Source organism: Phodopus roborovskii, unplaced genomic scaffold (genome assembly GCF_943737965.1).
Source record: "Phodopus roborovskii unplaced genomic scaffold, PHOROB, whole genome shotgun sequence".
Classification (NCBI taxonomy): domain Eukaryota; kingdom Metazoa; phylum Chordata; class Mammalia; order Rodentia; family Cricetidae; genus Phodopus; species Phodopus roborovskii.
The window spans coordinates 1-22018 of NW_026125032.1; the positions used below are offsets into that span (position 1 = coordinate 1).

General features: G+C 41.3%; 1 long non-coding RNA gene across 1 annotated transcript; it reads right to left on the minus strand.

Moving 5' to 3' along the window:
* Window positions 1–9653: 9653 nt before the first annotated feature.
* LOC127235660 (uncharacterized) lies at window positions 9654–21918 on the minus strand. Its single transcript, XR_007835747.1, has 4 exons — window positions 21865–21918; window positions 21182–21268; window positions 13639–13696; window positions 9654–9726 (listed from the first exon to the last, which is right to left on the minus strand). It is a non-coding gene; the product is annotated as an uncharacterized LOC127235660 (long non-coding RNA).
* Between the last annotated feature and the right edge of the window lie 100 nt (window positions 21919–22018).

Consider the following 22018-nt stretch of genomic DNA (forward strand, 5'->3'; position numbering starts at 1 on the left):
AGTAAATTCCCTATATAGACTATCTATGTATGTTAATTTTTAATGTTAAGTATATGACTAAGTACCCAATGTTTGCTTGTTGTTATACTAGACAGAAAAGACAAAAAAGAAAAACTTACAGAAGTAATCAAATGGCTCTGAAAAGCAACTCAGAGGCTACTAGAGACCCATGAATGTTCTACTTAAAATGCCATTTCTTTTTCTATAATTACCATTCTTACTAATGCTAGAGAGTGGTACTTTCTTAAATCTGTGCAAACTTTTCCCCCATATTTTCCTAATTAAGTAACTCAATTCTCAATGGCTTTTCTGCTTTAATGACAGTACAAGCACACTTTCAGAACTTCTCGGAAGAGTGACTGAGGATCAATCAACACTCAAGGACACCCAAGTGAACTGCATGAAAAATAAATTCTCAGTTCCATTCTCAGAATTTATCTCCAAGTGCAGAGTGGCAGGGAATGAGCAGTTTTTCAAACTTCAAACATTTTATTTTATTAATATAACTCTAAGCTCTTCAAGTTCTAGCAAAAGGCATATTTGGGGGAATGCAGAGATAGTGTCAAGGTATCTTCTACATGTCATTAATGTCCAGCGTTCAAGGACTTTAAAAAAACGGCACTGGTGGCAAGTGCTCAAACAGCTTACAGATCTAAAGGTACCCATCTGTTAATATGTTGTGTTGATATTTTTAAAACATGATCCTGACACCTAGCTCAAGATCTTTACATGACTATTTGAGCTCAAATGCCTGTGTGTGTGTGTGTGTGTGTGCATGTGCGCGCGCATACACACATACACACATACACACACACACACACACACACACACACAGAGTGCACACACGTTAGTTTTTCAAGATGGAGGTTTCTGTGTGCCTGGAACTCGATTTTTAAACCAGGCTGGCCTTGAACTCACAGAGCTCCATCTGCCTCTGCCTCCCAAGTGCTAAGATTAAAGGCATGCACCACCACTGCCCAGTAAGGATATTCTTCTTAAAGAATTATGGAGCACAACTTTCTCAAAAAGAAGATTTAATAAATAATTGGGAAAGAAAGGACTTTTAGAGAGAAGACTGACTGAGATGATGAGGTGAGACCTAACACACTTGCCCTTGGGAGTAAAACACCCTATAGATCACTTTAGGATACAGCAAAGAGACGAGGGGTCTTATATTATCTTTTTCTATTATTCCCCTAAAACAAACCTGTATTTATTTTGGTCACTTTAAGAAGTAAAATAGAATAATGGCATTAGGAGAACTTGGATAAAAACCAATTCTATACTACTTTTCTAACTTCTTGTGAATCTAACCATTTATGAATATGAGTAAGTTTAAAATAAAAAGTAACCTTTGTGGATATCGAAGATAAAGTCACACACAAATGAAAATTAAATAGTTGCGACCTATTACTTGCATGGTATAAAAATGATGTCATGTATAACTTATGCACCTGGATAATTCATTAATGCATTCCCTCTTTTCTGTTCTCCTTTCTCTCTGCTGGAAACAGAGTCTCACTACTTTTGCAAGGTTAATCTTAACCTATTGGGCGTGAGTAATATTCCTACCTTTTTGTATTATTTTGCTATGTAGTGGTTTTTAAAATGGGGTTTCTCTTTATAGCCCTAACTGTCCTGGAACACTCTATGTGGACCAGGCTGACCTTGAACAAACAGATACCCACCTACCTCTTCTTCCTAAATGCTGAATTACAGGGATGAGTCACCATGCCTAGCCTGATATTCCCATCTTACTGTCCCCAGAGCTAGGACTAGAGGTACATGCCATCACACCCAGTTTTATTTTGCTGGATTAATTTTAACCCTCACAAAAAACATGTCCAATGGTTATAATCCTCATCTTATAAACAGAAAAAGGGTTGTTTGTTTTTTTTTTTTAAGTTAAATACCATTTTTTAGACAACACCAGGGAGGATGATCAAAATTTGGGCATCCAACTCCAAAATCTCTGGTCCTTATCATTACATTATAACAAACTGGGCAAAGAGTCACAAACACTACATGTGTCACAAGCAAAAGGTGCTATGGTAAACCTAAACCCATGCCTGCATCCACCCAAAACTGTGAGACTGAAAGAATTTGATCAGTATGTGTCATTTTTCTTTTCTGGAATGAACTAAGAATGAAATCAGAAATAGACAAAAGCAAAAGCCATTTTGTAGAAAAGCCCTCTTCAGCATAATGAAAACTTGATGCATGCTCTGCTGTTATTTGACCTACCATTGCCATAAAGAACCAAGTTGGGAAAAGTAGAAATGTTGTGAGCAGATAGAAATGAACCACAGCTCTGGCATGTCTGTGAGGATGTTTCCACAAGGGATTAAGAGATGAAGATCCACCCTGCAAGTGCAGGCGGCTATCAGTCCCTTGTGCTGGAGTGCTGAGCTGAGTAAGAAGACGGGCTGGGCATCCCCAGCACCCCCCCTCAGCTTCCTCCTGTGTGCCAGTAAAAGCAGTCATCTCAACTAGCACCGCTACACTAGGACCCTAGGCTCCGGACTTCTTCAAACAAAGTCCCTTCTTAAGTGCTCGTCGCAGTAATGAGAAAACACAGCTAACACAGCTAGTACATAGGTTAAACATTACATTAAAACAGAAGTACTCAAAAGTAGAGAAATTTTAAGTGATTTTTTTCCCTGCATGAACATTAATTCTATGTTTTCTTTTGAATGGGACAGGGTTAAAAGCAATGGTTGGAAGAAACCGTCTTATTTAATACACTACCATCCAATCTTAAACGAGGTACGGCAGCTCATATCTCAAGTCCCAGCACTGCGTCCAGGAAGCCTGGCAAGAGGTTGCCACAAGTTTAATGCCAGCCTGGGCTACAAAAGCAACAATTACCCAGTCTCAAATTTTAAAGCGGTTTAGTGCTTTTGTCTAGTCTTGGTTTTGACTTTGCAAATCAAATTATACAATAAAACAAGCCTTCCCCTATGCCCATTCTTCTTCCTCCAACGCAGGGGATAGCACCAGGGTCTTGTACACACAAACTACCACTATGCTCCATCCCCAAGGTCAAACCTTGAAGAAATTGCATTTATTATTTACCACAGAATATGTTAGTATTGTGCTTTGTTCTTTTACTAACAGCCTAAATAGCCCATATAATGGACAGCCTACAGTCTACTGAGAAATAAACACAGACTCAGAATGAATACTTTTAGTATCACTCAACTAGCAGGTAATGAGGGTTGAGAAGTGAGTTACACTCTGGAACCCAATGGCATGAAGATCCCATGCATCCGCAGTTCAAACAAAAAGCACGTCAGAGTCACCAGAGATGCTTTTCATACACAAGACCCCACACAAACCTTGCCTACCAGACTCGAGGAAGCTTCACTGACTCCCACATTCTATTTCCCCCAGGGTGTCAGTGCCTTAGGCATGGCTGTACTTCCAACAGAGATCCACACTTTAGCCATCTTCCTCTTAGACTTACTTGAGTTTAAACAGCTCCAGTACGTATTTACATGGGGGAAGGAGGAAATGTATGTTTTTATTTTGAAAGGAGGGGTCCTGGGAAGTCACTGTGTAGACCCACCTGCCTCTGCCTGCCTCCCCAAGTGCTGTGATTAAAGGTGAATCACTCTGTTAAATTACGTATTGTGTGTAGTATGTGGGGAGTGTGCATGCACAGGCACACTTGGGAGACAGAGGACAACGTTCTCAGTTACCCTCCCTCCACCACGTGGTCCTGGAGACTGAACTCAGGTCACAGGCTTGGTGGCAACTACATTGATCACACAGTGGACTTCTAATTCTTGATTCACTTTTTTTCACCACCTACACCTTATTGTACAGAAATAACAATTTTCAGTGATTGGGCTTTATAGGTATAACTAAGGCAGGTGGCAAAGTACCAAATTAAAGATGCCTGAATTCTTTATCTACACCCTGGCCTAAAGCCCTTATAGCTGCTTCATGAAACTGAGCGTAATATAACTTAGCACTTGCCATGAGTAAAATTACCAATCTGAACCTCTCTATCTTGTTTTCAACATTAAAATTTTTAAGTTTCCACAAAAAAACACAACTTACCTTTCCAGAAACCAGAGCTATCACCTTCTTCAAATTTGTTATTTAAAAAACCCTATACAAAATATAAAAGGAAACTTTAAATTTCTGAAAGAATTTCTTTTACCTCTACAGTTTAAAAAAAAAAAAAAAAGTTTTTCAGAGCCATATAGCCCACATCCAGTAGCTGATGGAAGCAGAAGCAGACACCCACAGCTAAACACTGAGCCAAACTCCTGGAATCCAGTTGCAGAGAGGGAGGAGCGATATGAAAAGGGATCAAGACCAGGCTGGAGAAGCACACAGAGACAGCTGACCGGACTGATAGCTGGGAAACCAGCATGGGACTGACTCAGATCCCCTGAACATGGGTCTCAGTTAGAAGGCCTGGGCAGTCTAAGGGACCTCAGACAGTGGAACCAGGATGTATCCCTGGTGCACAAAAGGACTTTGGGAGCACATTCCCCATGGAGGGATACTGCCTTAATCTAGAGACAGGGAGGGAGGGCCTAGTCCCTACTCCAAATGACTTGACTTTGATGATCCCTCATGGAAGGCCTCACCCTCCTTGGAAGTGGATGGGGGGATGGGATGGGGGGGAGATCTGCGGGGAGCAAGGGAGGGTGGGAGGGAGAGGGAACTGTTTTCAGTACTGGAGATGGCTCAGCAGTTAAGAGTGCTGATGTTCTGTCATAAGGGTGGGTAGGCAGGGTTTGGATCTAGCACTCCATCAGGGGCTCATAAATGCCTGTAACTCCAGCAGGAAGAGGTCTGATGCCCACTTCTAGCCTCCATGGCATGAGTACAGAAACACACAGAACATGCATATACACATAAAACCTGCTTTAGAAGTCTTTCAGGGACAACTAATTATGAAGACCCTTCAAAATGAGATAAGCTATATATTACTATGTACACAGAGACAGGATGAGACTAATTCAAAGTATTCTACAATCCCTGCCTTTATCGGATCATCAGATCTATTCTAAGCTTACAAAACATTTCGGTACATTTTATAATATCTCAAATATACTATACCAAAATTAAGAGTCCTCCCAGTAATAAAATGCCCTGGAAATTTAATACATAATTCACATATAAAAGCATGTACCCAAAGAATAAAAAAATTCTTTAGCAGGTACTTCTTTTCAAAATGTAGACATAATCCCTAAAACACATTATTTCTACAAAACACTAAGTTTTAAATTATTACTGTCACTTAAATACTGCAATGTACGAAGGTGCTCGAGAAAATGACTCTCTTCTACCACCCTCAACTGCTGCTTATTCCTCTCATCCCTGTGCCAAGAAGAGTGGGGGTAGAGTTTCTGGAAAGTTCTCTCACCTGAGTATCGCTGGTCTTCCTGTGCTCCGCTACAGAGGAGCACCACGTGTTCCCCTATCCTTTCCTACTGAGGAATAAGGGGAAATCTCCATGGGAACTACTTCCATCGAAGTAGCAGAGGGAAAGAACTGAAGCTCGTGTGTAGAGTGAGCCAGTGGTACTAAAGCAAGCGGAGAGGGCAAGGTGGAGAAAAGGATAACAGTGCTTGTTGCAGCAGCCTGCTGACCTGAGTTCAAGCCCCGGAGCCCACACGGCAGGAGAGCGCCGATGCCTCCAAGTTGTCTTTTTGTCCTCCACACATGTACTGTAGTACATGTCATGTGCATCCATACACACAGTAGTAATAAATCTTTTTAAAGACAAATAGAACACTGTGTATACCCAAAGCAGAATAAACTGCTGCTTTTATACTACACATTTATTACACCTAAATGAACATTTTGTTATTCTCATCATTTCTAGCATGGCACATACTTTCTGTGTTTTATTTTCTAAAAAGTAAAAATGCAAACCTTGGAGTCAACTAAAATTTTGGTTGTAAAATACTGCAAGAATAAATTACCTCTGTTTCCAAAACCCTTTCCTCTTCCAAAGCCTCCCGCTGTGGGTGTGTTCTCTCTTTTACCAGACTCGCCAATATCTGAAAAAGCTTATAGTTAAACTTAACATGCAAAATTGGGTCATTAAAAATAGAGATGAACTCAGAGATAGTAAGAAAATAGAAAGGAGACTTAAAATAATATATTTGCAAGTATTTTTTAATTCTCACATAGTGATTCCAAAGTGAAAGTCACAAATGTACTAGAGGTAAAATGTACTCATTCTTTTCCCTTTAATGAGGGATTCACTTCATGATTTTCTATATACTGAATCTTCCTCACCTCAGTACACCAAGACATTACATCCAACCCACATGGTAACCCTCACTATTGAAAATTTTGTACTATGTTCTAATTTTTATCATTTTTTTTTCTAATATCACTTCCAAAGTTCACACTTCAGAGACATTTTTCACACTGTTATTTTCTGTGTGAGCGTGCATTTGAAGGTCAAAGGATGGCATCTCACCTTCCACCACGTGGGTTCTGAGACCCCATCTCAGGTTATCAAGCTTAGCAGAGAGCACCTTGGGCTGAGCCACCCTGCTAGAATCCTATTTCTGTTCTCTTTCTGACACAGTCTGACAATGTGGTCCTGGCTGGCCATGAATTATGAGATAAACCAAGCTAGCCCCAAACTCGGAGGTCTGCCTCTTCTGGCTTCTCTGTGCTGGGGGTTAAGGGTGTGGACACCACATCTAGCTTTTTTGTTGTTTCTGTGTATGTGTGAGTGTAGTCTTACACATGTCGTGACACATATGTGAAAGGTCAGAAGATAACCTTTCAGTTTATCTTCTCTTCCCACCCTAGAACTGGAGGACTGAGCTTAGGCACCAGACCCATTAAGCAAATGGACATTTTCACACTGGACATCTAGTATTTTGTTCCTTTCTATATGTTACTCCTTTTGGCACGGTATTCCCGATTTCCCTATTTTTCTTATTGAAGTTTCCATCCTTCAGAAGGCAATTCCTCTGTGACCTTTTATACTCTAAACATGCTCCCAACAGCAGGCTATTCTCTTCTCAGGGAATATCCCATGTGTTTCTCCACCACTAAAAACCAGCTAGCGTGATAGGGCACATCTGTACCTGAGGCAGGAGACTCCCTTGAGCCCAGGAGTTTGGGACCAACCTGGACAACACTGCAAAAATCTCATCTCATAAAAAGAAAATCTTAAGGTCAGAGATACCATGGCAAGGAGCATAGTTGGTTATTGTTTACAATATTTTCACAAATTCTTAACAGAATTTCATACAGCATACCTTTATTCTCATTCACACACACACACACACACACACACACACGCATGCACGCACGCACGCACGCACGCACGCACACCCTCATGTTACCACCCTCTCTGCCTGGAACACAAAGGAACAACAGAGACATCCCAATCAGCATACACTGTATTCTAAATGACATTCTCTGTGATCCCTATAAACTATCTTACTTATCTGTACAGTATTCATATTTGGAAATGTTAAAGGAAATTTTCAAAACTCCTCAAAGCATGAGTTAATGACATGTGCCAACAACAGAATATTTTCATCATATCTTAAGGAGTGTATGTAGTGTATGTCCCATCATTTGAGGGGCATGAAAAGCTATTCAGTACATTACATTTTCATTCTAAAAATCAAATCAAAAGCACATCAACACACATTGCACTATACAGGTTCAAATAACACTGCCTAGATGAAACTCATAAAATGCTAGGAAAAGATCTTTTACTCATGAGTCTGTGAACGCCTGAGTTCACAGATTACAAAGATGATTTTTAAAGTTATTGGCATTCAACCAATAAGGATTTGGATTTTGTTTGAGACTGGTCTCACTGTGCAGCTCTGGTAGTGAACCCACACACTGCTAAGCTTCTTACTGCTGGAGCCACAGACGTTCAGCACTACACTAGCTCATAGAGTTCCAAGTTTAAAAAAATCATGTATTTCAACCTAAAACATGTGAAAATAACTTGTGACAAAGTCTGTTACATTGGTCATTTTCTCCCTGAAAAGTTCTCCTGAGGTCAGGCACAGCACCATGCCTTTAATCCCACTACTAAAAAAAGAAGAAGATCCCTGAACGCATCTACTCACACAAGCTATGTAACAATTATCTCCTAAATATAATACTGAGATATTAACTACTTCTACTGTTAGTAGGAGCTAGAAAAACAAGCACTTTAGTCTCTTAGATCACCAAATTACATACGTGATCTAGCTGGGTGTGGTGGGACATAAACATAAGCCTACACTTTGAGGCAGAGGCAAGATCACTGAAGTTCAAAGCCAGTCTGGTTTACACAGCAAGTCCATGGTAGGTAAGGTACAAAGTAAAAGTATGTCTTTTAAATGAAAAAAAAAAATCAATTACATGATCCAAATCAACAATGTAACAATATGTAGACATTTAAAAACAGAATGTGCATTAATACTTGAAAAACAGATTATGTTAGCAAGTGGTAGAAAGAATATACTCAAATATAAAATTCAAATTTGTATTTGTATATAAATAAAAAATAAGGTTTTCCAGATATCAAATGAAATTCCTTAATTATGATAGCAACTGAAAAAGTCAAAGTTTTACAAAGGACAACAAATTTAAGGGTGAGTGTTAGGTGTTTAAAAATTACCAAATAATCCTTGTAGCTATGCTATGCCTTGGAAGATAAAAGGCTCATGCAGGTTAAAGTTAACAAGGAATTTTAATAATATGTTAGTGAACTATAATCATTTTACAAAATGTTTTCAATTACTTTAATATAAATTCTATTAATTATAAACCCAAGTGTTTCTAGTTTTTTTTGTTTGTTTGTTCATTTTTTTGTTTTAAGACAGGGTTTTGCATGCAGTCCAAGGTAGCCTTAAACTCAAAATCCTCCTGCCTCAGCCTGCCAAGTGCTGGAATTACAGGATCCACCACACATGGCAAGTATTGATAGCTCTAAAAATGCAATTTTAAAATCCAACCTGGCTAGATATAGTAACACATGCCTATAATTGCATCATTTTGGAGGTGGAGATAGGAATTTAAGGTTAGTCTCAGCTACACAGCAAATTCAAAGCCAATTTGGGCTACAAAAGACCCAGTCTCAAAATAAGTAAAATAACACCTTAAACTCGACACTGTTAATCCAACAGAAATATCTCCTATGCAGCTTTTCATTAGGAAAACACGCAAGGAGTTCCTTTTACTCTACCCTCCAAAGATTTTACAACACTCACATCAGTTCCTAGAAACAGAAGTCTGGGATTAAGCAGCAGCTGTGGACAAGCTATCCCAAGGAAGTAAAACAGCATTAAAGCACACAGGCTTCAGCTGGTGTGCTAGCACAGGCCTGGCTGCTAGCACCAGGCTGTGGAAAGGAGGGTCACCAGTTTAAACACCGTCTGTACCATATCACATGGAGAGTTTATGGCTGGTGTGGGTTTAAGGCCAGCATGGATTATATAGTGTTTAAAGCTAACTGGGCACGCCTGTCTTTTGTTTCTCTGCACCTCCCCCCAACATACCACTGACATTAAATAAAACTTAACTCCTATTATACCAACAAAACATACCATCCACTGAGTTACAGCACACTTAACTTTGCCTTAAACTGCCAGTCAAAGCCCCTATGTCATTAGTCAGCAGTTCAGATTACAGAAGACCATGTTTACCTCTATTTCCCCAAATTTCTTCCAGAGGGAAATCCACTTCTCATGAAATGATCTCTTCCAGAAGGTCCATCTTCCATTTCTAAAGCAAGTAAAATTTCAAACAAAGACAAATGATGTGGATCTCATTCTGTAAATACGTTTTTTTGTACTGATTAATGAATAAAGCACTGTTGGCCAATAGGAAAGCAAGACAGGCGGGACTAGGAGATGAGGAGGAGACAGGAAGTAGAGATTCAACATGTAGGACCAAGAAAGCACAACTCCCGACCCTCTCTCTGGTAAGACCACGTGGAAACACTTAGATTAATAGAAATGGGTTAATATTCAAGACAGAGCTAGCCAATAAGAAATGCTAGTAACAGGCCAACAGAATTATATCTAATACAGCGTCTCTGTGTGTTATTTGGGGCTGGCATGGCTGAGGGACCAGACCGGCAGGAAAAACTGCTCGTAACAGACAAATAAAAATATATATCTAAACATACACATTTAAAGTTTTTTAATGTGCCACACACACAACAGAGGGATTTTATTTGCTAAAAGAAAAGTGACAGAGCCAAGCTACCTGGGAGGCTGAGGCAGAAAAGTAAATTCACAGACTATCTTTGTTATAAGTTCTAGGCCAGTATTAGCAACTTATGCAATACTTTATCAAAACAAAATTAAATCAGCATGTTAAAAATAGGGCTGGAGGTGTAACTCAGTGTTGGAATACTTGTTTAGGATTCATGAGGCCTTAGGCTGAGTCTCTAGTACAAGAAAAGTGGTAACAAAAAGCCTAAGTGAAAAGTGAGTTGTAAGTAGAAGAATATCCTATGCTCTACTAGCTTCTAGAGACCCATTCACCTCCTAGAGCTGATAGCAGCTACCATTTCAATTAGCAATCAACAAAACGCCCCACAGACATATCCACAGGCCACTCTGATTGAGGAAATTCTCCAATTAAGCATCTCTCCCTAAGCAAGTCTAGGATGTATCAAGTCAACATGAAAAACTAACCAGGTCACTATCATTGATTAAAAGTAAGACACAGAATAATATGATCCCATTGCTGGGAAAATGAAAAACAACCAGATCAGCTGTAATATCAACAGAATTAAATATATATATAAAACCAAGGACAGATAAAGAAATTCGATGTCTCAATAAAAAATAGGTAAATATGCATTCATAAAATAAAAAATAGGATCTGGTACAATTGTGTCAGAGTATATAGAGAGATCTAAAGAGAATCAGTCACTATCAGTGAGGTCAAAACTTGGCGGCCAAGATTTTGGATAATTTAATTTCTTCATTTCTATTTAAATTGTTGATAAGAATTATTTAGGTATTAGTTTAGTTTACACTCACTTGACTAAAATATACTGCAATAAGAAAATAAACTTTCATCCAGGTGGTAATGGCACACACCTTTCTTTAGTCCTAGCACTCAGGAGGCAGAGGCAGGTGGATCTCTGTGAGTTTGAGGCCAGCTTGATCTACAAAGCTACACAGAGAAACCCTGTCTGAAAACATTAAAAAAAAAGAAAGAAAGAAAGAAAGAAAGAAAGAAAGAAAGAAAGAAAGAAAGAAAGAAAGAAACTTCCTAGGTCTTAAAGGCTGTGTTTTCAGTCATAAAACAGGAGCAACACAATGATCAGTAAAGACACTTACAGCAAGCCTGGACGACCTGATTCAAGTCCCAGAACCCACATGGTTAAAGGACAGAAAGGACTCCTGAGCTACCGTGTGTTGCAGCATGGCCCCCAACACAATGAATGTTACTAGAATTCTAAATTACTGTTTTGAAAATTATTTTAATTGAAAACTATAAAACTACAAGTACAGAAAAAGGTACTTGTTATCCAGAGAAGCAATTATTTCTCATGTGATTTCTTTCATTTATCCTATATCTATGGCTTTTAGTTGGTAGTCATTTCGATCTTTTTTAAAATTCCATGACAATATAGCATTATGTTTTCACAGATATAGGCCTGCCGATTTCCTTCCTTTACTAAAACTACCCTTTGTTGATACCACAAAGAACCAGGTTTATACTGGTTATACATCAAGAAGTATACTTTTACACATCTGCCTTTTTTATTTTTAAAAGGTCTCAGCATTCATATAGAGGAGGAAGGAAAATGTTGTTACTTGCAGCAGCCAGTAACCCCAAATGCTTTTGAAAATCGGATCATATTACACCAACACATTTAAATGTTTGCGAAAAGTGCTCCTTGACAATAGCAAAGGTTTACAAACTTTAATAAACACATTTACCTGGAACTTTAAACAGCCATAGGAATTAAATTTGCTTTATCCCCTCTTTCTACAAACAACCTTGGCAATTCTAAGTTCCTTCACTTTAAGCCAAAAGCTTTGACAATAAAACACTTTGACCTCATCCTTAAATTTTAAAAGCAGAGAGAAATTATAAACTGAATATGCCCCTCAGCCTTGCCATCTGTATGGCTTCAAATGAGCAGTAACTCAAATGCATGGAGAGCAACTTGGACTCACTGCAAGAACAGAAGTCTGGTTGCCAGGGGCTAGAGATAGGAGTAGCAGCTATTATTTAATGAGAGCAGTTTCAGTTTGCAAAGATGAAAGTAATGTGAGTGTGCTTAGTGCCAGCCTACTGCACACTAATGATTGTGGAGATAAAAAAATAAAAAACTAAACATTGAGTTGGGGCAGAGGAGCCATGTTTGGTTCCCAGCATCCATGTGCCCTGAGAATCTATCACCTTCTTCTGGCCTCTTCAGCACCAGGCATGTCCATGGTGCACTACACATGTGCTGGCAAAACACTCATACACATAAACAATAAGTCAATCTTTTCTAACTTTTAATGGCAAAGATCAGGGCTGGCAAGATCATTCAGCAACTTGCTGTACAGGCCTGATCCTTTGAGTTCCAGGCCCTAAGGGTTCAAACCTACAAGAAGAAGGATAACCAACGCCATCCACACCATTGTCTTTTGACCTGCATACGCATGCCATAGCATACACATGCGCGTGCGCGCGCGCGCGCACACACACACACACACACACACACTGCACCACTCACACAGCTCACACAGCACACTACACCACTCGAACACTGCATCGCACACACACTGCACACGCACGCACACACGCATGCACGCACAGCACATGCACACACACGCACAGCACACACGCACACATACAGCACACACATACTGCACCACACTGCACACACTCCACACACACACAGCACACGCACGCACACGCACTGCACCCGCACACAGCACACACACTGCACCCGCACACAGCACACACTCCACACACAGCACACGCACGCGCACACACACGCACGCACACGCACTGCACCCGCACACAGCACACACACTGCACCCGCACACAGCACACACTCCACACACAGCACACGCACGCGCACACACACGCACAGCACATGCACACATACTGCACCCGCCCACAGCACACACACTGCGCACACACACTGCACACACACACCCGCACGCCGCACACACACAGCACACACACTGTGCATACACACTGCGTGCACACGCACGCACGCGCACACACACACACACACACACACACACACACACACTGCCCACAATAGTAAAAATATTAATGGTGAAGACGAAAATCTTTCACCGGAAAGCAGCAGTCATATTTCAGTCTGTTTCAACAAAGCCTAAGACTACTGCCAGGATTTAATTTCTCACCATATCCTGCTCTGTTGTATCAGGAGACCTGAGAATGCTTTAGAAATCTGAAACCAAATATGCAACCCTCAGGTTGGGAAAAGTTTTACAGCAACTCACTAAATTAAATAATATGGTCTCTAACACTATGTCTCCTTTAGATATGTTTCCCTATCCAAAATATCCAAACTAGAATGAATAGCCACTAGAAAATTAAAAAAAAAAAAAAAAAAACCCTCTATGTCTGTCAGAGTCAACTCCTTACGTATTATCCAAATGCTTACCCTGAAAAGAGAAGCCATCTTGCTCTCACACATACCTGATGAAGCTGAAGTCCTGTTAAAAGTGTCTCCATTCGCCCCAGAAGAGTGTTTATCCTGTAGTAAAGAGAACCAAGCTTTCAGCTCTAAATAAGAATGTGTCATCTATTTCACAAGTAGAAAAGTACAGGTTTCCTTCCTTTTTCATGAGAAATTCATCCTAAGACCCTCAGTACCTGAAACCGTGAGTAATAGCTCCATTCTTTCATACTGTCTTTCTCTCCATCACCTCCCTCCCTCTCCTCCCTCTTCCATACACACAAAATACAGGAGATACCTTTTCTTATACATATGTACTATGATAGAGGTTATGAATTTGGCACAGTAAGAAAGTAAAGCAATTACAGCAACACCACTCTTGTGGGAGGTGAATGATAAACATAGTGTAGAAGTAAGCCGCCAGTGAGCGCTGACAATGTCAGGGGACTGAAGCGGCCTGCCCGAGTGACCATGGCCATAGCCCATAACGTCAGATAGACAGTGTACACACACAGCATGGGCAAGACAAAAGGGGATGGTGGGAGGTTCCAGCATGCTACTCAGAACGACATGCAATTTAAAACACCAATTATTTACTCTGAAATTTCCCACCTAATAGTTTTACACCACAGTTACCTATTGGTAACTGAAATCATGAAAAGCCAACAGCAGATAAGAAAGACACTACTATATAACTGCATGCAAAACAATGGTAAACAGTAAGAGTGTCTAGGTACTATTGTAGTCAAATGACTGCATTGAAATCAGTCTTCCTTCAGATTAAGTTCCCGCAAGTGAGTGCCAAAGTTGGAAAGAGCACCAAGGTGCCTACCTTCAGAACACTTCTCAATTTTCTCTCCAAAGACAGTAAGGTGACTTTCAAAAATGTTACACAGCTCAGCAATCATCCAGATATTTTCCAAAGTTGTCATTAAGAGCAAAACACAACAGTGTCACTGAAATGCCCTAGAAAACTGCTGTAATAAAAAAGCCTGAATTTATAGCTACCAGATACCACAACAATCATCCAACCAGCCTTATCAATGGGCAGGAAGCTAACAGTCAAATAGCAAAAAACTTACTGGATTAATGTGTCTAAACCAACAAACGGTAACGACACATTCCTGCATTTAAAAAACTGAACATTTTATTACAACATGATGCCTCAAGCTAAGGAATTTAATATTCACGTGTATTTAACTTACAAACTGCAAGGCAAGTTGTGAAACAGGTACATGTTTACAGTAGGTAAAAATGCCCTATGTCCTTTGTACTAATTCACGCATGTGTTAAGTTTGATGTCTCCCTTGTTTAAAAGGAAACCTTTTAACTTTCTAATTCGCTTCAATTACCTTCCTCTGCCTCACTTGGGACACATCTCTGCTGCTGCGGCCTCCACCACATGTATCCCTGGTTTCCTTCAAGCTTCTCGAAACCCAACTTTACGTTCACCTCTAACCCAAAAATGCTTTTTAATAGGAGAAGCAACTATGCATAAAGTCACTACCATGCATCTCTACCAAAGGTACAGCAGTATTTCACAGGGCCTTTACCTCTGGCATGTGTGTTTCGCTTGAGAAAGATCTATATATTACAGCATGTGTCGATTATGAGCTGGTGACCCTCCTGACTCAGCTTCCCAGGAGTGTGTAAGCCAGGATGCAGTGAAACCACCCAACCCGACAACTCCGTGTCGGGGAAGAAGGTTACTGCAAATATAAAACTGCTAAAAGTGGTGCTCGCTCTCCCCTCCCTCCCTCCCTCCCTCCCTCCCCCCCTCTCCCTGTCTCTCAGTAGAGAGAAAATACCCAGAGGTATTTGGGGAGTCCAGAGCTCCCACACTACCTCTTGGGAATACAGAGTAGCAACAAGGGTGGAAACCCTTGCCAGTTACAGGAGAGAAGCCGGGGAGTTTAAGGTAGCGGGGAGGGTGGCTTTGCTATGAGTCACAGGTTCTGCTACTAGGTACCTAAAGAGCCATAAAGTTAGCGTGGGGCTTAGATATGTGTGGCAGCCATGTGCTAACAGGGAGCTAGATGGCCCATTTGTCAGAGACAAGGGTGGCTCTTCTGGCAGGCAGAAACCCCATTCACAGGCTTCTGGGGAATGCTGAATGTTAACGCTCCTCCATCCATCCTCACTGAGCCCAGACTGTCATTTTGGACACTGTCAGTAGCGCTGCCATTTTGAGGGTTTAGGGGTTGGGACCCAACAGTGTGCAACTCCACATCTGGTCTCCATCACATTCTTACTCTACCTGATTTTGCCGAAGCTCTAATACACAGATAATTATTAAGTTTTTAAAGTATGGGCCTAATTCTTCTAAGGATCACATACACTCCCTCCCTCCCCCATCCTCTCCCTCCCCTCTCTCCATGCTCTCCACCCCCCCCTCTCCCCCTCCCTCCACCCTCTCCCCCCCCCCCCTCCCTCTCCCCCTCCCTCCACCCTCTCCCCCTCCCTTCTCCTGCCTCCATCTCTCGGCTGCCATCCTTAAGGGTCTAAGTCTACATAGGCATAGAAGGCATTCACATAGAAATAACAGACATCTAATTTTTCCTTCTCAAACTTGGTCACCCTCCATAGAGGCTCCATTTTAGGCAACGGCAATTCACCAACTGAGTTATAAAACCTAGTCATCATTCTTAGGAAACAGCAATCCACCGACTGAATAGTTCCAGTTATAAAACTGGCCCATCATCCTTAAGCCCTTCCCTTCATTACCCAAACCCGTCCCGCTCAGTGCTCCCAAGTGTATGGCCTAATCACTTTCAGCCCCTCTCTTCCTTTTCCTCGCTGTCTGACTGCAGTTTGGACCACTCTCTTAACTCACTGAGCTTTAGTCATGTGGATCTAAGCTGCATAATGGACACCCACAGACATCAAGTCCTAACCCTGAAATCATATGTGGTTTTTATGGTTTGACAATTGCATACATGCCTACAATGTATGATCAAACCCAATTCCCATCCCCTCCCCCTCAATTCCTCTCGTCAGCACACCACCACCATTTTCCCCTCCCAACTTCATGTGACTTTTACAAAGCCCCAAGTCCACTCACTTAAGTGTCACCAGTATATACATGACTAGTCAGTCTCTCAAGGGTCGCATGCCTGAAAAACACTGACCCTCCCTCCCCCTAGCAGCCACCAACTGCCAACAGCTTCTTAAAGCTAGGCTGTGCCCATCCTGTATGTGCTAATAACCCTTGGAATAAATACTGTGAGAGAGGATCATAATAACATAATTAGGATTTGATACAGAATGTTCATCTGAGTCCTAATTTGTTATCTCGGCTGTCATTAAGAGAGGTAAAATAAAAACACACATGCACACACACATACACATGGAGAGAAGTGGCAGGGGCTGGGCGGGTGACACAAACCACAAGCCAAGAATTATCTACATATGCAACAGATGCTAGAAGCTACAAAGATTCTTTCTTAGAACCCAAAGAGAGGACAGACCTGTAAATACTTTGATCTCCAACCCCTGGTTTCAAGGAGTTTCAAGGACAGTAAGAGAGCAGACTTCTGTTGTTTCCTATTGCTCATTTACAGAGACTTGTTAAAGCAGCTATCTGAAACTAATACTCCCCCCTTCCCAATGTCCTAACATGCTGTTTGTCCCCTTCTGAGACCTTTTCCCCTGGTGTCCTGTTGAGACTCCTTCAGAAATTCGGTTCCCAAGTTAGGGCCTCCAGGAAGCCATCCCTCTCCACTAGATCTAAACCCACCCAAACCTAACTAACAGACTCACACCTCTTTTTTTTTTTTCTTGTCTTACATACCGATCCCAGTCCCCTCTCCCTCCCTCCCTCCATGTTCCCCGACCATCCTCCCATCTCATTCCCGCAATACCTCTCTATTTTTAAGGCTCTGTGTACCATGTAGTTGTTTCTCAAATGTGCTTATTCTGTCTCCTCAAATACAATGCCTTTGACAGAAAGTATTTTATAATGTTCAACATTATTTATAGCACACAGGATTAAGTAAAAATATATTGAATAAGTCACAGATCATGTTATCCATTTGCTTTTACAACAACTTAAAAAAAAAAACAAAAAACCACTGGTTGTCTCTTAAGCCACCCAAACACACTGATATAGAAATTTCAAAATATTTAACCCATAAATATTCTCTCAATGTAGCAACAAAATAACTTTGGATAAATACATATCTGTTTACCTATATTCTGACTGTTAATTCTGAGATGTCATCTACAAATTTATTTTCTTATTTCATCAACTATTACTAATTGCTACTACTATTTAATAACATTACAATTATAGAGAGTAACTCAATTTATTTCCAATTTAAGGAAGCTATTTCATCCTAAAATATACCCAAAAGACAAACAGGTCTTACTCAGAAATGATCACTACTTAAAATTAATAAAAATATCAAACTAAATATCTAATACACTCATCCCAATAAGCCAACAACAAACAAATGTGTAACAATTGTGATTTCTGGACTATATTGCTAACCAGTTTTTTCTAATCTCACATCTTTTATTCTATCCTTATGTGGCCTCCTCTTTTTTTTTTTTTTTACAAATCTAGATTTGAGAAGTTCTAATAGCTATCAGAACATTGCCCTAATATTTCAAAGTATATAAGCATATATTAGTATACCCCAAAGAATGGTAATTAAAAATCTGATCACAGGTACTGTTTAAGATGATATTAGCATAAGACTATTTTAAAACCACTATTAAATTCAAAATAGAATGAAAACCCATTGGGAACACCCAAAATGTGTCTTTAAACATTCTAATTAAAAAGCCTTAGATTTTCCTCCATAAGAATGTTATTTATCTTTGGCATCTGCACTTTTTCCTCAACAAGGAAGGTCAACAAAGCCATGGGTTATATCACATTCCTTCAGATCAAGTAAGCCAAGTTACTAATTGCAAAACCACCACTAAGCATCAAGTTTGAAGACAAGAATAAGAAACTTACTACAAAGTGACTCTATACAATGATATTATATCATAACAATTACCAATTTAGTATTCTCCAAGCCAAGATACATGGTTATATTAAAGTACAGAGATTCCCAAAAAGTACATTTGGAAGATCTAACAACTTGCCAGATTTGATGGCCCATGCCTGTAATCCCCAAAGTTAGAGGTTAAAGGAGAAGAAATGATGGGAGGAGGTGTAACAACTGTCTAACTTCAGTTCTGGGTGGGGGGGCAACACCCTCACACAGACAAACCTTCAAAGACCTACAGAATATGGCATTTAAAATGGTTTAGGGTTTTCTTGACAATGAGGCACAACTGCTCCTGGCAACACCACCTGGGTCAGAAAGGAAGATGGACATTGAAGAAACTCATTATGGAGTTTGCCTCCAATATGGCAAGACTAGCCATTTGGACAAGATACTGCTCTTGTCTGGACTGTTTGACTTTATGCTGTATAAAATGGACATGCAGGACCCACAGAAAAGTGACTGCTGATTCAAGATGAACATTGCTACAGAGTTCCTGCTTCATGGAAGAGTCTGCCAGACAGTCTGCAGGACACAGAGAAAAGTGACTGACAAACTGCCAATACAAGAAGACAGTTTAAAGTTTCCTGCTTTGCTGAGGAGTCTGCCAGGCACACTATGGCCTATGGGCTTAAGATGGAAGATTATAAAAGAACTTCAGGTGACTGACAAAGGCAAGATGTCTCTGTCATTTCTAGAGTTTATACATTATCCTTCTGTGGTCTTTGATGGAGTTGAAGACAAATAATTATGTTTATAGTTTTCCTTAGGATGAAAGATAAGTTACATATAGGACTTTAGACTCACAAAGATGAAATAGATAATAAAATAATTTCTTAATAATAATAAATGTTAATGGGCTAAATAATGTTAACTGTGATTCTTATTTGATAACTGTTGTATTATATATTTTGCTATGCTAAGATTAAAAACCCTTCTTTTTATTTTAGACAGAAAAGAGGAGATGATGGGAGATGTCATTCTGTATATGTTTCTCATACTGGTTAATAAATAAAGCACTGTTGACCAATAGGAAAGGAAGACAGGAGGGACTAGGAGACAAGGAGGAAAGAGGAAGTAGAAAGGAGGGGTCAAGATGGAGAGCCTGGAGAGAACAGAACCGCCATTCCTCCGCTCTCGGTAAGACCACGTGGAAATACATAGAAATTGGTTAATAATTAAGACAGAGCTAGCCAATAAGAAACTAGCACCTGGCCAACAGCATTGTATCAAATACAGAGGCTTTGTGTGTTAATTGGGGCTGGCGCGGCGGCAGGACAAGACCAGGCGGCGGGTGGAAAAACCGTACTTTTTACACATGCCTTCAGTTCTGGGGGCCCAACACCCTCCCATACATACATGACTTCAGTTCTGGGGGCCAACACCCTCACACAGACATACATGCCTTCAGTTCTGGGGGCCAACACCCTCACACAGACATACATGCAGGTAAAACACAAATGCACAGAGAATCAAATTATTTTAAACAAACAAATAATAAGCTGGTCAGTGTTGGCACACCTTAATTATGATACTTGGAAGGCAGAGGCAAGCAGATCTCTGAGTTCAAGGGCAACCTGGTCCACAGAGCTAGTTCTAGGGAAGCCAAGGCTACAGAGAAACCCTGTCTCAAAACAAAACATATATATATATATATATATATATATATATATATATATATAATCACTAAAGGTGCTAGTGCTGCAAAACGAATTATATATTCAGATTATTTAGGGTATTTTAATTCATATATCAATCAACCACAACTAAATCAAAACACTAATATTTTATTTTTGTATAAAATAAGTATTTCCACAAAAGCATCACTTAAAATTAGAACTGACATACATACAAAATGGAATTTCTGAATGTGAGGGAACTTCTGCAAAAAGGTTTTTATGTTTTGTATTGGGTTTTGGTTTTTCAAGACAGGATTTCTCTACCCTGGCTGTCCTGGAACTAACTCTGCAGGACAGGCTGGACTCAAGCTCAGAGATTCGCCTGCTTCTGCCTACAAAGTGCTGGAATTTAAGGTGCACACCACCAGAGCCTGGCCAAAAACAGTATCTTATGAGGTACATTCCAGTAATAATGATAGTAAGTTAATTATATATGTGGATATATATAAAACTAAAACCCAAAGTTGCTTCTGAGTTACAATTTTAACTCCCCAATGCCATTCAGAAAAAAACAATCTAACATTTTATAGACTACTATATTCTCGTTGAGTGCCTTACTTTTCAATCAAATCATTACTCTTTTTTTCTATACAAGTCATCTGTCAAGACTTCCCAGGCACATTTGTCCAAGCTCACGTTTCACCTGTAAGTCCTAAAGCAGTGAGATCTGAATTACGTTGGTAGAATTACAGCTTTTGCTTGTTATTACCAAGTCACCACATAGACGTTATTCAATTTGAAGCTTCCTCATTCCCCGTAAAATAGTTAATAAAGATCACATGCCGAGAAATACTAAACAGGCTAGAATAACTTAGAACTTCCTCACCAGTTTGGTTTCCAACTGATAAAAACCCACATTTGATGACTCTGCTACACGGTCTTATTACCTTCTCAAATACGGGAACGTAGGAAGACACGTGAGGTTTGAGGATTTCTGCCTCCCAATCTTCATCTCCCATGGTAGCTACAGGTTCCTTCAAAAATAAAACAAAACACACGCAAAGAATGCACTTTTCGGTCACTGTCACATCAGAAGAGTTTATCTTCCCATGCCGGGGCTGCGGTGTGAAGGCCAGAGGCCGCGCAGACGAAGCACAAGGGGTCGAGCACCATAAAATAAGCAGGTACAAGTGATTAGCATCACTCACATTTAATTGTGCCTGCGCACCAGTTGCAAGCACTACCGGCATCACCTGGCTCCCCGCACCCTTCCCTGCCCGGAGCCCACAGTGACACTGAGAGCGGGGCTCGCCCGCCCGGGGCGGCGGGGGCGGAGGCCGGAGGGGGGCGGGGGGGCGGAGGGGGGCGGCCCCCGCCGCGTCTCCCGGGGGCGTCGAGCTGCCCCGGGCGGCTCCGGGCCTCGGGTGCCCGGGGCGCCCCCCCCCCGCAGGCCGCAGTCCCCACCCCGGGCGGCCCTGCAGTCAGCGCGGCATGCCGGAAGGCGTGGGCCCCGCGGGCGTCGGTGGGCCGCGCCTCGGGCTCCCGCTCCCGCTCCGGGCCGGGCCCCACGGCCAGCGGGCCGCCACGCCGGCCACGGCCGGCCCCGGAGCGAGGGCCCCGGCCCACTCACCGCTCCGCCCCAGGCTTCCCGGGCTCCTCGCGGCCGCCGACGCGGCTTAAACGGGCTGCACGTGCCGTGCCGTGCGGTGGGCGCGTGCGTGCGGACGCCCGGACGCCGACTGCGTCGAGTGCGCGGGGCGCGACAACAAATAGCACCAGGCGAC